This window comes from Carassius auratus, chromosome 34 (genome assembly GCF_003368295.1).
Source record: "Carassius auratus strain Wakin chromosome 34, ASM336829v1, whole genome shotgun sequence".
Classification (NCBI taxonomy): Eukaryota; Metazoa; Chordata; class Actinopteri; order Cypriniformes; family Cyprinidae; genus Carassius; species Carassius auratus.
The window spans coordinates 26,600,243-26,612,440 of record NC_039276.1 but is presented as its reverse complement, the minus strand read 5'-3'; positions in this window follow the sequence as shown (position 1 = coordinate 26,612,440).

Here is a 12,198-nt window from a genome sequence, read left to right as displayed (position 1 = left end):
AATACTTAAACCATATTTAAAAGACAATAAAAGTAATTCTGCAAATATGAAGATGTAATAAGCAGCTCAGAGAAGCACTCTAAAGTTCAACTAACTGTCTAAAACTTCCAACAATACCACCCAACCAGAACATAATTAATACCGTAACAGTAACGACACTTTTTAAATATATTCTAAAGTGTACTGCTTTTTCATATTATACTTCATAGCTTCAATCTTTTTTTATTAGGCCATACCCTTTTGCAAAGCCTTGAAATTTGCAATATTCTGCAATCATGCATTGCATGTGTTCAAAAATCGCTGTGTCATCTGAACTTAAATATATATATATATATATATATATATATATATATATATATATATATATATATATATATATATATATATATATATATACATATGTATATATAAAGAAAAAAAATGCTGAGTATGACATGGAAAGACGCTTCTGCTGTAGTATATTATATGCTATGGTGGAGCGCATTCTGACCTCCCCTATAGTGAAAACAGTCTGCCTCTTAATTGTTTCATTATTAAATGTCAATAAGTAAATGTCTTGCCAGTCTGTGGTTATTCAGTCATTTGTGTGCCATTACAAGTGATTGCTTGGTTGGCAGCACAATTACATTGATGCAGTGAAATTCCAGCTATGACTGCATGTGTTGTTTCATTGGAAAGGTCATCGGCGGAGAGAGACCTAGATGGCAATGCTCACCATGTTGGTAGTGCTGATGATGAGGCGAGAGAGTGTACAATTGCTCCTCCAGGGTGATGAGAAAATTGATCCATGTGTTTGACATTGTCATTGAACATCTGTTTTAAAAAAAGAACAAAGAAAGAAAGAAAGAAAGAAAGAAAGAAAGAAAGAAAGAAACCAGGTGCATTTGATGCATGTGGAGTTGCATGTTAATCAAATTCTTCAAATGTCATATTTAAAGTATAACTCGGGCCAAAAATGTTTATACATATACAAAAATGTTTTTGCTTAAATAAGCACAGCTAAAAGCTTTTTAACTATAGCTTACATAAAAATGAATGACAAAAAAGTTTGTTGTCATGATTACCTATTGTTCTTGCATGTGTCCAGGACCACATTAAGATCTGGGGTTATAACTTACTGCATGGTCCCCATTACAATAATAATATATGTAGCTTTAAATAGGATTTTTGTGCTATCAAAATTTTTAATGCACTGAAATTGTATAATTCTTGTTGTCAGTCACACACGCACACACACACGCACACACACACACACACATTCTCTCACACACACAAATACTAGCTTAAGTAAAAACAAGCTTAGTGAAGACAAATAAACAAAGACACATAAGAAACCAACCTACAGTACTTGAAAAACTTATTCTTCAGAATATCTTCTTTTATGCTTAAAACTCCTTTAAATGATAACCTTACACAATGGCACGCAAAATGATTGACATAGGCCTATTTCTACAAGGTTATCTCCCAAACCTTAAGCCAATTCGTTCAAACACAAATAATCAAAATACATTCACTAAGTTAATAATCAAACTAACCTAAAATCTGAAAGGTACGATGATGCGGTGTTTTTGTCTGCTCGGTGTGCACTTGCTGTTCCACAACATCCTCTCCATCATCAGCCTAAAATAACCTGACAGCTGGTGATTTTTCTGACGAACTCATGTTTTCTCTGCTGTTTGTCTTTGAAGTTTTTCATTTTTTGAGCCCCTCTCTCACATTTTCAATTAGAATAGCTGACATTTTTACTTATTGAAGATTGAAGAGTGGAGATGAATGCAGACATCAACGTGCAAAGGAAATTCAAAATAAAAGCATTTGATTGGTTAACCAAATATAAACTACATTTCAATCTCTAATGGTATCTCTAACCGAACATCCAGTCACAGGCCCCCAATTGCTCTGGCCCCAGGGCTTCAGCGGCCCTGGCTGTGTCTTGTTTAGTTCCTCGTCTAATGTGTATTTAAGCCCTGAGTTTGGTTGTGTTTATTGTCCAGTGATGTCCTTGTGTTAGCTGCAAGGTTGTAGCATTTGTTGCTTCTGTCAAAGATTACTTTTGTTTTCAGTTTTGTAAACAGCTGTTATAGATTCACTTCTCCTTGTCCTCTGATTTTGCCTCACCTGATGTGACAGATCATTATGTAAAATGTTCTTTATGTTTTTTCTTGTTGCTTAACATTTTTGAACCAATGGCATCCATTGTATGGTCAAAAAACATCTGAAACATTCTTCAAAATATTTTCTTTTGTGATCCTTCAAATTTGAATAATTTTTGTCAGAACTATACCTGTTTACACATCAAACCCTCAGGTTCAATATGTTAAGTTTCAGTTTTCTGGATTAAAACCAGGTCAAGACTCTCAGGCTGAACTTTCAGCCCCCTTAAAAGGCATCTCTCCACCTTTTATCCCACCCTGGTAATCCCTCATTAGCTCACACTTTCCTTGCCTCTCACTGGACCAACTTGTTGGTAGCAGAATATCTGCTATCTCTGTATTTTCCACTTCATTACCTTTAGAATCTATTAAGCTCCTGCATCCTGTAGCTTTGAAATGTTACTGCTCTAGCTATTTTCTTACTCTGTGCTCTCATCAAAGATGAGGCGCTTTGAAGTCTCAGCACTTTTAGAGACAGCACATTATGTAGTGAGGACCTACAGTAATGAGACTTTTCCACTGGATGACCAACAGTGATTTATCAACACAAGCCATCTGTTCACTGCTGTGGTAAGTGGTCCTGTAGTCTAATGGCTTACTGTATGGTTAGACTCCAAATTGAATCAAAGATTAAACATCAAGCAGGAATACTTTCTCATGTTCCTTCTTATGAATACCAGCATTCTTGTGATCAAAATCACTTCATTATCATCTCAACCACCAGCAATCCTCCGATCAGCTTTATAATCATCATCCACAAATAGTATTCTCTGCATCTGTTTAATATTTCCATTCATTCCAGTGACTCACAGGAAGAAAAGTAATCAGATTTTTATCTAATGTTTTCCTAATATTTGCCTGGTGCCCTGATTTATTTCTGTTTGTTGTAACCGTAGGGACAGAAAGATTCTCATTCAGGCTTTTTTGGCAAGACACACAAAAAAAGATAATTTAGCCATTGAGACCCATCTGCTCTAATCAGAGACTTCTGATTGAATGTAATGTGGGTCAGTTAATTTCTAAGAGGCCCATTTTAACCCCTTCTTCAGTCCTCTTAACATGCACTTTCAAGCCTTCCTCTTGTGTGGAATCTGAAAAGCTGAATGAAATGGTTTATTTCTCAAACTGTGTTCCAGTCACTGAAGCATATACAGTATGTGAATTTAAAGGCAGCTTACAAAGGTTATTGTAGCTTCCAAGAGATGGAAACCTCTTGCTTTTAGTCTATTTTTTGTCCCTTATTACTATAGGCTGTAAAGGTGGTTCATACTGAGCCAAATTGTGTTTATGGTGCTGTGCATTACCGTAGAAAGTTCTCCTACAGTTAGCAGTACCCTAGCTGAGCTCACCCATCCTTTACAGCCTCTTCCTGCTGTCTTAAGATGAAGCGATTTGGCAGAACCAGCACAAACTGGTGCAGACAGCTCTCCTAACGTAAACACACAATGCCGGGAACAGGAAGTGTTACACATGCCACTGATAGGAGTTCTCAGTGCTGAATAACTGCTTTTTATGTGGTGTGGCTTTGTCAGCCTACAAAGTGCTTACACAATCATTTGTTTCTTCATCCAACACATGGTCCGATGGGATGTGAAGGGATTGGATGAGAATAACTTGAAAAAAAAAAAAAAACACGATAATTTAAACTGAACTACCTTGTGCTCTGTCAGGACACAACTGATGGCATTTCAAATAATTATAATCTTAAAAAATATGTATCTAATCAAAAGGCTTGTGTTTCATGGCTTGACAGTTATTTGGACTGTTAAAAAAAAAAAAAAAAAAAAAAAAAAAGGAAAACGTAAAATAACAGCAGCTTTTATGAAATGGTGGCAACATTTTACATTAATTTACAAAAAAAAATTTTTTTTACAGTCATATGATCATTTTTAAACTGTGTGAATTTTGTATATGTGAATGCATCTCACAAAGTAGGTTGACTTTTTATGTTTTTAAAGTAATATACATAGTACAACCCAAAATTTGAATTGTTGAAAATTAATTCTACCTTAGGCCATCCAAGATGTAAGTGAGTTTGCTTCTCCAGCAGAAGTGATTTGAACAAATTTAGCATTACATAACTTGCTCAACAAAGGATCCACTGCAGTGACTGGGTGCCGTCAGAATGAGTGGTGATAAAAACATCACAATAATACTCAAGTAATAGACCAGACTCCAGTCCATCAATTAACATCTTGTGAAGCAAAAATATGTGTTTACAAGAGCATATCATAAGACCATCATTAAGGCATAATTAAGCAACTTAAAACATTGCTTCTTGGGTCATATTTCATCATATAAAACTCTTATGACTGCATTTTATTCAGCAACAGTTGGATGCCTTTGCCATATAAGGGATTTCCAGGAAGGTAATTTGTTTTATTACTCCTTTGAGTCTTGCTTGTGGACTTTCTGCTCAAGGGTGCCCTCCATTGTCAAGAATGAATGAATCAAATAACACGTGAGATTTTAACACTTCATAATGGATTAATGATGCTGGGTTATGATGATGATATTATTGTATGTGCACTATTAATTTTTAAATATCGCCAATATATGTTGCAACACTCCTAATTAACACGATAAAAATATTTCATTATCTATTTATTTATAAGAACACTATTTTACGAGTGTATAAGCCTGTACCTGATGCTTATCACCAACGATTCCAAGGTTACTAAAAATCTGAAAAACAAACTTGTATGGAGTTTGCTCAGGAAAAAGAGATTATGTTTACAAGGTGGTGTAAGACTCAGAAACTGTGTACCCAGAACAGTGTCTACTTAACTGAATGAGAAAAAGGCAGCATCAGTGAAAACAGACAACAATAGCCTTACAGAGTGCCAAGAAAACTTTACCATGATTTTCCTTGCTGTTACCCGACCCAAAAACCACTCAAAGCTGACAGACAGTCTGAAGTTTTGATACATTCTGATGGTGAGGTCATCATGGGTAAAATATTACCCTTTCCTTCTGAGAATGTGAATGAGAGTGGTTGTGTTCCATTGCATCAGTCTGATGGTGGGGAAACTGAAGGTGACCCACATGGTATGACATGAATCATGACATTTTTGAATCATCTGTCATTTTTTTCTGAGGATTCTGTCTTGTATGACAAAGAAGTAATGATTTCAGAGGTGTGTACTAATAGTGATATTGAGACTGAACTACCCTCTTGCTACTTTATTAAAGAGGGCATTGCTGCTAAGACGGTGGACCTGCAAAAGTGAGCTGAACATTCCATTCATAGTTCCTCTAAAATTCAGACAGTCTGTGATTAGACTAGCTCATGTTTGATAGGCTGGACATATCGGGTTGAGAAAAAAACAACTTTTTCGACACCGTTTGTCCGTTTGTCCACATGTAAATGCAGCGCCTCACTGAAACCAAACATGAAAACTCCTGCCAGGCTGAGGATTTTCAAAAATTCCGGTTGCAGTGTTTTTATGTAGAAAGCAAAACCAGAGTTTTTGGCATTTGACGTCTGAGCCTGTGCGGTTATCTCCACCTACTTTAAACTTTTTAAGGCTTCTGATTGGCTAACATGTCTTTACGGTTGAGATTATATCGCCACCTGTTGGTTTGGCATGCTCTTGACAGTTCATCATAGCATGCGTTTACATTTTTATTTTTATTTTAAATGGAAGGAATACTCAGTAAAAATACATATTGAAATATGAAATTGTTCAATATTAGCATTTTTTTAAAAACTTAATATAAATGTAAAAATATCATAGATGTTAGGTCCCTGATCACCCTGTCGGGGCTAATTCTGTTATAACAACTGGCTGGATATACATTATCCCACTTATTACATGGCTACTTTCCTCTCTCATGCCCTTGCCCTTTGTGTGTGTTTTACCTCCTGTGCTCCGTGCTGCATTTGTTTGAAACGAGAGACCGATTCCACAATACCAGGCTTGTACACATAATAATGAATCAAGATTCAAAGTTACCGGATGATTCTGTGTTATTGGCTTTTACCGGTTGTTGTTTTCCACAGATAACATACCTCGGAATGTCGTTACTGACCAATCAGAATCCAGTATTCCACAGAGTCATGTAACTTCCAATATCAACTGCTACCGATAAATCCTTTATTGATAGATTTATATCCATTACTGATATAATAATGACATGTCATGCATCCCTAATAATAAAGCAAATTTAAGCTTACCTTAATTATTCCTTCATTTACACATCACAGTATATTTAATCTTAAGTCATTATGTAAAAATATAAGGAACACAGAGCTAAGGATAACACAAAATAGTCTTTAATGAATCCAACAGACAGGGTACATCCACACAGGGGCCACGGAATGACACACAAACTGAGCTGGTGTAACGGAGGCCAGCGAGTAGTGCTGTGCAGGTAAACCTCACTTCCCGATCTCAAGAGACGCACTAGCGACAGACGCTAGTGGCAGTAGCCATTTAGCCTCCTTGTTAGTGCGTCTGCCTCCCATGCCGAAGACCCGGGTTCGAGCCCCGCTCTGAGCGAGTGCGAGGAGCGTCAGAGAGGACCCAGGTGAGAGGGGTTACATTGGTGCCGTGACCCGGATGGGAGTGAGGTTTAGGGGGGTGAGTGTAACGGAGGCCAGCGAGTAGTGCTGTGCAGGTAAACCTCACTCCCCGATCTCAAGAGACGCACTAGCGACAGACGCTAGTGGCTATAGCCATTTAGCCTCCTTGTTAGTGCGTCCGCCTCCCATGCCGAAGACCCGGGTTCGAGCCCCGCTCGGAGCGAGTTCAAGGAGCCTCAATGAGGACTCGGGTGAGAGGGTTAACACTGGTAGACCCGAAGACTGAACAGACTTGGGGTTTTAAACACAGGATGACGAGTAACGAAGGAAACACACCTGGAATCAAATTAACAGGAGACAGAAACTGGGTCAATAAAAACATGCACAGACAGGTCCATAATCCAGACAATAAACCATCATTTCTGTTCAGTTTTAATACATCCATTTCAGAGATTTAATGCTTACTATTATCAAAAAATATGGGGCATAATAATAATAAATAGGGATGCGACAATATAAAAATCCTGGTCACTATATAGTCAGTAATTATTTGTATGTAATGACTAATAATTGATACATATCTGACATCAAAATCCTATTCCATTTTTTATTTTATTTTTTATATATAATTAAAAAATATATTTTATTAACTCAGGTAGCTCTGTCACATTCAAAAACCTAGTATGTAACCAAATGCAAGGGCATATTCGACAGTAAATTCTCTGTACCAGCCGTATCCGATACCAATATGATTCTTTTATGTCATACTGTACCTAATAACAAAACAACTTTGAACTGTCCTTAAATGTTCCTTCATTTGCATTTCACTGGGTATTTACATCACAGCACATTTACTCTGATGTCATAATTTAGATGGAATTGAAATAGCCTGAAATAGGCTGAAGGAATCCCCGCCAAAATATTTAGTGGAGATTCTTAAGAGAGACGTAATGCAGTTTGATCCTAATGTCTAGGAGATAATGTTTTATCTTATCAGATCATTATAATCATGTTGATACACAGCTCCCTCACGATCTTCTTGTCTCAGCATCTCTCTCTTTCTGAATGCCCAGTGTTTCATATCGGGCTCATTTACTTATCAGCTTGGTCTATGATAATGTGTTCATTATCAAATCAGCACTGCCAGATTAACTACTCCTAACTAATGGGCTTTGAAAGAAATCTTATCTTCAGTGTTAACATCATGCTAATGCCTTCTGGTATTTTTACCCAGCTCACATCTGTTTGCAGTTTTTCCAACAGTTTTTTTTTTCTTTCATATCTCTAGTGGATCATTTCTGTTATACAGTATGCAAAGCTCCTCAGCATGTTTGTGGAAGCAGAAAAAAAGTTTATCAGGATGATTTGCCTTTCATAAATTAGTAACTTTAGCTCCTGATTAGTTTATCCATATAGGCTGCTACTGTAAGTAGTTAGAGGAGGTGGGAAATGTTCTAGTGTAACACCTCCCATCCTTAGACTCTTTTGACTGTCTGTTTTCTCAGTGATTAGATGAGTCAAGCTCGCACTCTCTCCCCTTAACTGGCGGGAACTAGGTTGTTACCATGGCAACAAATGCAGTGACGGACATGACTGTGTGCATTATGTGTGTTGGTCCAACATGAAAGTCATGCCTTGAGTGGAATTGGAGGAAGGGGAAGTGAATAATCCTGCAATCTGAAATTTGTGCCACATGGTCCCAAACACTCATCTTGGCATATAGATTCATCCAGCATGACATGAACTGCATGGAATGGCAACCTGGACACTCTCAGACTTGTAGCCTGCTTTGTTAATGCTCATTTTGTGCATCACGCAGGGAAGCGTTGAGGTATTTTCTGCATATTTCCCTTCATACAGCACTTCCACTGAAACTGGCCTGAGATAACCTCAGTATTTCTATTTTGACTTTTTTTTCATGTTTCTCCCACCCCTGCCCCTGTGTTAAGGAGCCACCGCACACATCTGTTTTGAGTGGCTGGTAAGCATTTATGAGGTAATTATCTACAACAGGCTATGGTTACACACACAGAAATACAGCCAGTCTTCATCAGTGCAGGTTTAAAGAATGTATTAAAGGAAAGTGACGTGACATTCAGCCAAGTATGGTGCATTTCGTGCTCTGCATTTAACCCATCCAAAGAGCAGTGAACACACACACACACACACACTGTGAACACACACCCGGAGCAGTGTTCATCATGTAGCGTATCTGACCCGAACCAGACAAATTAAAGAGCCGATCAGGACTGTGGTTGAAACATGAGCCAAATTCCGCAGGAAGGCAACAGGAGGTCATAAATCAGTCCTAGTGCCACAAGTCAGAATCAAGATAACCAACCCACCAACTCTTTCACAGAACAGCTTTCAACGTTAACACCACTAGAACAATTATTGACAATTTCAATTCGGAGAAGAGATTGTCAAATTTGGGGCAAGTAATTGAGCTGCAACGCCGGGCATCACATGTAAACCCATGAGAGTAATAAACACCCCCCACCTAGCAGAACCAGACTGAAATTCCTAAGGGGGGGCTTTTAACCTCTGGTCTCCACAGAAATCTCTGTTGAGAGAATGGCACAGAAACTGTCTTTTCTACATATATATGGACCAAAATGAACTCAAAAAGACTTATAAATGAATATCAGTCCATCGCTTCACTCCATATTCACTTATATGTAACCCACACATTTGACTATCATGTAAAATCACTTATTGTGTATGTCTTTTAATAATTATTGGATCGCTTAAGGATACATATTCATGTTTAGTGTGTACGTGTTTGAATCTGTTAGCTTGAAACAGTCATGACCATCAGTTATATGTCAAATGTATCATATTCTTTTTATATGAATCATGTCCAAAATTAGACCCTGCAAGAGCGGGAAAATTTGGAGCTCGTCAAACTTAATTTCTATTCTTTTCTGTTTGAGAGTTTCCTGTTCTGAGTTAAGTTTTGTAATGCCATGTCTCCGAGTCTGACCTCGAGTGCCCGTTCAACTTCAACCAGCCACACAACTCTGCGTCTTCAGGCAACGCCAAACCATGGGCTTCCCAAGACGTCACTTCAGCGACTGCTGAACTTCCAGCCAATCAGCGACATCGGAAAACCCCCTTCCAACGACAACTTTACACAGGAGACGCAAATAGTAGACATTGTACTGGTGTATCTAATATCATTTTAACCTCATTGACGAACTCAACATGAGGGTTAATTAAGTGATTGATGGCTATTCATGTCTATGCAATTTCACGTATTGCTGTAAACTTGGGATTCCATATTTCCATTCTCTTAAACTTGTTCTTCCCTAACTTTCTATCTTCCTGCAACTTGTGTAAATGTGTGTGCTAATGTGTTAGATTAGTTTATATGTCTTAGGTTTATCTAATAAAGCCTTATTCATATTGAAAAGAGAAGTATCTTGTGTTTTGTGCTTACAAGTTAATGTCTTAAACTCCCGATCTTGTTACTGTGCTAATTGATAGTGTTTCACTATAGTTTGGATATTAGTATCCAGCGCAGATTTGATGTTAAACGGCTCGTTCAGTGAATCGCAGGGCGTCTCAGTGATCAGCCGTGAAACAGTGATTCTGTTCAAATTCCCTTTAAAATCTTAAATGATTCCCTTTGAGCTAAATTGACCTGTTTCCCTTACAATCATTTATGCTGCGGCGCCCAGGGAGCAGTTGGGGGCATCTAGGTCATGGTATTGCTGGCCCGAGATTCGCACCCACAACCCTAGGGTTAGGACTCAAACTCTCCAACCACTAGGCCACGACTCCCCCTATATTAGATATTGTGCAATAGATATTGTGCAAAGTCCAAACACACTTATATATTCAATTTTTTAGCTTGTCATGAATATTTGGAATGTTGATAAATGCAAATCAGTGAGGTTCAGTCTGTTTGTTGACTTGTTCAGGCTTAATTATTTGCCAAGGTTTAATACTTGTCAGAGGTTTAGTACAAACCCTGAGCAGAATGTTTGAGGAACAACATCAATGCGGTGTTGCCTCACGAAGCCCATAGAACTGAAAGCTAAAAACGCTGAATGATGAAACACCCAAGAGAGCACATCTCTCTGTGAAGCTCTTTCCTCACTACAACAACCAGTGGTTGCAAGCAGAGCATGTTTTTAATAAGCACCATGTCATTTCTCATTTTGCCTGGGTCAGTTAAAGAACTGCAGTGCCTTCTCCTCTGACAACCTCCAAATGACTGACGAGTTGTGTGCTATAGGGACACTTCATTTGCAGCCAGACAGGAAACATTTTAAAATAGCAAAGAACAATTTTAGGTAGTGAGTAATTTATAACTGGCATAATATATTTAGCAAGGACAGGAACAATTACAAAGCTCGATGCAGGAGGGCCTATGTATGTACGAGTGCAAAATCTCAAACTTTCTTTACATTTGTATGACTAAAGGCCAAGACAAACCAGGACGCAGGGCCATGCACAGACATTTTGAGGGGCAGAGGCCAAAATCACTTGGGGTGGGGCAATTATTGCTCAGCTGTATTTTTATAGTTTTAGGCAATTAATTTTTAGCAAAAGATAGAAATAACAGACTTAAAACCATTTTTGTTGGTGAAAATAATAGTGGCCTAAGACTTTTGCACATTATCATTATAGTTATCATCCTTGTTGTGTACGGTCTTAATGGTTTTAAGAACAGAGCCCAAACCCGATAATTCACTACTTTACATACATTACTCTACTATACATCAAACATGATAACGAATGCTAAGCACAAAGAAAGAGTGAGTAAAAGAGAACAGCACTGCACATCCACTGAGCTGGAGTTCATATGGTCATGAAATATGTATGAGATAACCATTAACCTCACTGTCTTCTAGTCTGCTGCACTCAACAGAGCTCAGCGGAGATGTTCTCTCAGGGCTACATTCACTAATCACACACTCTCTGCTCAAAGAAAGTGTTTTCAACCTGACAGATCACTTTACAACATCTGCAGTTGCAAAAACGGATATTATCAAATTTGAGTGTGACCATTTGCAGTAAATGAATATGGTAAGTCAAAACATACACAAGGAGCAGTAACAATATCATGCATGGCTGTAATAAACAGAATAACTAAACATCTACAGACCTTTATAATAAGTAATAGTAAAATTACAGTGTAATAGATTTTTATTATTATCACTGAAATGTTATTTCTGCACCACTATGCCATCATGCAAAGCTGAATTTTCAGTGTTAAATGATCATAATGATCACAAATGATTCTAATATGCAGATTTTTTGGCCAATAATTATTTTGTAAACTTTAACATGTTTTTTTTTTTTTTCTTTTTTTTTTAGGATTCTTTGATGAATAATGAGTAAAAAAAAATCATCTTTAGTCACTTTTGATTAAATTAATGTGTTCTTACTGAATAAAATTTCTTAAAAAAAAAAGAATGAAAAAAAAATGAAGCATATTTTAGCATTTAAAATACTCACTCTACCTATCTTAAATGTCTTAACTTAATTTTCATAATTTTTTAAAATTCTGGT